The 4,610-nt window shown below is 38.0% G+C and overlaps 1 pseudogene; it reads right to left on the bottom strand.

Moving 5' to 3' along the window:
• Nucleotides 1-4,610, bottom strand: part of LOC107656029 (nicotinamide phosphoribosyltransferase-like) — a 17,988-nt pseudogene that overhangs the window by 4,013 nt on the left and 9,365 nt on the right.

The raw sequence follows: 4,610 nt of genomic DNA, 5'->3' as shown, positions 1-4,610 counted from the left end.
TTTGTCCCACCAGCAGCCCCGCCACTGTATCTGTGCTGCAGAAATTCACCAGATGAGCAGCTCCACCAAGTGCTGCCGACTAGATCAGTAAAGAGACACAATGAGTCAATTAACCTGTTTAATGTCAAACCCCTAGTCCCTGAAGTCTTTATTGTACAATAGTGTTCTTCAGTGGCGTCTCCAGTGAAACCCAAAAGATCAAATGTTGTGATTTCTCTCACACCATTTAAAGCATAAACGCTGATTCCCATTATGTTGATTCTGTTTTTGTAACTGTATTATAGACAGTGGCTTTTAAGAAGCAAATCATATGAGAGGTTGTGACTTTGACCTTTGAAATCAATTGTGTGCCCTATTTAAAGCCAATAAGCCAACATTTTCTATATTCCCCTGATTAAACACTCAGGTTATTGACTGTGTCTCAGTTCATTCATCACGGGGTCACAGTAATCAGGGGGGATTTGCCCTTTAGTGATAGTCAAGGGAAGGTTGTTGCTCTGAAAAGTGAACACGTTTGATTCCAAGCAAAATCTCTTTAGCCCCCTGAGGGGAGCATCAATATTTCTTGCTCTACTACAAGGTGTAGTATGTGTGTAGTGTGTAGTATGTGGGAATTTGAGGAATCTATTTCTTTTTCTTTTTTCATTTAAGAACTGATGAGATCTGGGCTTGATATCAACCCAGGGAAATCAGATCCGCAACAAGGCTTTAGTCTGCCGCTGTGATTGTAACAAGGATCTAGGGACTTTGTCATGTAATTGTCAATGCAGTGGAGGGGCACAGCCCAGCACAACATGATGGATCAGCATAAATACCAATGTTATTTTAATATTATTTATACACTATTGTAGAGTTTATTAATATTTTGAATAAGCTTTTATTTTTGGATTTTCAGTTTTCATTTTCCTTTTAAATTTGAGTAATTTTGTGCTTTTGTCATTTTTTTAAATTATATTTAAACTTTAAAAAATAGCACACAACTTGTATGGAGTATTTTTAAGGTACTTTTTCAATGCATTCTGCTAAAATTCTCTTTTTCTACTTAAGAACAAAAGTCATATGGGTTTAGAAGGATTTGAGGGTGAGTAAATGATGACAGAATTGAAATCTATCACTGCTTGTCCCCTGAACAGAAGAGAGTGGTGATGGAGAGTGAGCAGGAACCCTTAGTATCAGAGGCATTAAACTCTGCTTGGCATCATTAATCTCCTCTTGAAGCCATCATTAATCCAATCAGCCGCAACCTAGAAAATACACTATCAATATCGAAGACTTGATAGTTTTACACAGCATGCTTCAGTCTGTTGTCAGCAGCTGAGGGAGAAGCGTTTGGGCTTTCTTAGATCCCACACTGATGTTCTTTCCCTTCCAATTCATTCAGTTTCTTCCTTTCTTAAAATCATTTTTGCACTTACTTTTCCGACAAAGTCCTGCATGAGAGTAACATGGAATATTGTCATGTCATATTTCATGTAATTGCCAGTGATCAAACAGGCTTAAACACACACAATAGCAATATTACACTGACAGTTGGCAGAGAAATATGCCATAAAGCCAGATATAACGTGGAACTTGATTAGGATGCCCAGATGGCTTTTTTTTTTTTTCATTGGACAGTCATGTTACTCAACACGTGAAATTCTATAGGACATAACTGATTGTTACTGGTGTGGTTCGACATAAATGACAAGTTTTAGTTGGAAGAGAATAAAATAAAATGAAACCACAAATAAAATAAAATAATAAAGTAAAATATTAGTACAGTGGTATTATATTTCCTATGGGGTTACAAAGGTTGCAAGTTCAAATCTCTGCTAAATGTCTGCTAGTTTAAAAAAAATGTTAATTAAAACAAAGAAAATAAAATAAGATATTAAAACCATAAAAACAAATCATAAAAATTATGAACCAAAGAAAAAAAAGGAAAAAAAAAGAAAAAAAAATGAAACCTTCTTAGATTAAAATGTAATTAAATTGTTAAAAAACAATAAAACTTTTGAATTAGGGTTGGGCCGATAGACGATGCCATCGTCCATCGCCGATGGCTGACAGACATCACGATGTTAAGCTGACAACAGGCTACAGCTAGCAAGCGGCTAACCTTTTAGTGGCTCCGTATAATGTGTTATTTGTTTCACACCCCTTTTGAATCAAATCAAACCTTTTCAGTAAAGTGGTATTATATGTGCTATGGGGTTGCAAAGGTTGCAAGTTCAAATCTCTGAGAAACGTATAAACTATGATTTTTTTTTTTTTTTATGTTAAAAGGCAACTGTATGTCAGTGACTATATATTAAGAGCCGGTGTCATAAACACTTCAGGTCTGCCCCTGAGTTGAGTCTAGCCAGGTCTAGCGATGCCCCTGAGCATCACTTCACTTGTATCTTCTATATAGAGTTGCTTTTAGTTAATTAGAAAGTAGTGCTGTCAAATGATTAATCGCGATTAATCACATCCAAAATAAAAGTTTTTGTTTACATAATATGTGTCTGTGTGCTGTGTATATTTATTATGAATATATAAACACACACACATGCATGTATATATTTAAGAAAAATATGTAACGTTTATATATTAAATATATTGATATATGATATAAATTATACGAAAATAAATATATACATGTAAATATTTTCTAAATATATGCTGTATGTGTGTGTATTTATATATACATAATAAATATACACAATACACACACATATGAGAGCACATTAGAAAGATTAAAACGTAAAAATCCAGCTTGTTATTTGACCTAAAACTTTAAGCATTTTTTCAATGTTAATGGTAAATGCACCTTTTCTGTTCGGTCAGGCTGCTGGATTGATCTATGAAGGCTGCGTCACCATGTCCAGTTTTAGATCATGGCGTACTGGTCTCAAAAGGGCACCACAGAGGGGTTATGTCACACCTCATCAGAATCCAGTGGTCTCACTTTCACACACAAAGGTCTCCTATGCTCAGCACGCCCAGCCATCAGTAACAGACTCACTGCGTATCACTAGCCACCCAACACCTGAACCCGTCACTGTGTGATATAGATGAAACCTGGCAGAGTTGACCTTTACACAGCAGACGGACCGATTCAAGAGCCAAACAGTCATCTTTACTCACACAACTCTTCAAACAGCCCCACGCGATGACCCAAAACCCATCAGCGTGACAACCTCACTCAAACACGGCCAACAATCAGGGCTCTCCTACCTTTGAAAAATACAGAAATCGAGAGCGCACTGTAGGGTTGGGCGATGTCTACCAAATGGGCATCGGACGATGTCTACAGTGAAACATCGTGATGGACGATGACATTAGGGGGTGTGCCCGAAGCGTGAATCCGTATGCAGAAAGGCACGGAAAACAAATAACGCGTTCTGTGGAGCCACTAAAGGGACATGGTTAGCCGCTTGCTAGCGGTAGACTGTTACATTATAGTACATGAAAGTTCACTTACCACATACACAGAGTAAGGAGAGATGACTGATAGGACAATGGCGAATGATTTGCAGATACTGAGCACCACAGACAAATATCTAATCTTGTAAAATGTGTGGTAGCGGCAGTACCTACCATTGAACTCCATAGTATAGAGTCCGTGTGATCGCGAATCTCGAAAAGTGAAAGTGAAAGTAAAATGAGAGCACGCATTCGAAAGCGGTTTCAATGCCCTGCATATTAGTAGTGGCTCCCTGATGCCCGCAATTTATATACAGTATAATTACCCAATGATATAATTGCGAGAGAAAGTATTGAAATATTTATTTTTTATCCTCCCATCTCATAAGCTATTTATTCCCTTTAGGGGTTCTGTAGTACACTTAATTTCCTTTCCAAACACGGAATTGGGATGCGGCGGATTGGGGTGGGGGTTTACGATGCTGGCTTAACAACATGATGTCTGTCAGCCATCGGCGATGTACGATGGCATCGTCTATCGGCCCAACACTAGCACACTGCATTGCTTGCATTTCAAAAGGTCAGGTCTGATCTCCTTTTGATTAAATGGAATGGCCTCGTCTCATAATGAATCGATTTTCTGCTTTCACCAAGTAATGTCTGATTTCATTTGCCCCAGGAGACCAAGCTTTCTTTAAAAGCACTGAAGAGGTAGACTCTTACATTACAGTACATGAAAGTTCACTTACCACATACACAGAGTAAGGAGAGATGACTGATAGGACAATGGCGAATGATTTGCAGATACTGAGCACCACAGACAAATATCTAATCTTGTAAAATGTGTGGTAGCGGCAGTACCTACCATTGAACTCCATAGTATAGAGTCCGTGTGATCGCGAATCTCGAAAAGTGAAAGTGAAAGTAAAATGAGAGCACGCATTCGAAAGCGGTTTCAATGCCCTGCATATTAGTAGTGGCTCCCTGATGCCCGCAATTTATATACAGTATAATTACCCAACGATATAATTGCGAGAGAAAGTATTGAAATATTTTTTTTTATCCTCCCATCTCGTAGGCTATTTATTCCCTTTAGGGGTTCTGTAGTACACTTAATTGGAATTGGGATGCGGCGGATTGCGGGGTGTATGGGGGGGTAGGGCTGTCAAAATGGCTGAAAAACTAAATTCGAATTTTGTACTTAAATATTATCAAAATTC

Source organism: Sinocyclocheilus anshuiensis, unplaced genomic scaffold (genome assembly GCF_001515605.1).
Source record: "Sinocyclocheilus anshuiensis isolate Anshui unplaced genomic scaffold, SAMN03320099.WGS_v1.1 scaffold51, whole genome shotgun sequence".
Lineage (NCBI taxonomy): Eukaryota > Metazoa > Chordata > Actinopteri > Cypriniformes > Cyprinidae > Sinocyclocheilus > Sinocyclocheilus anshuiensis.
This window is presented reverse-complemented; position numbering and strand designations above follow the sequence as displayed.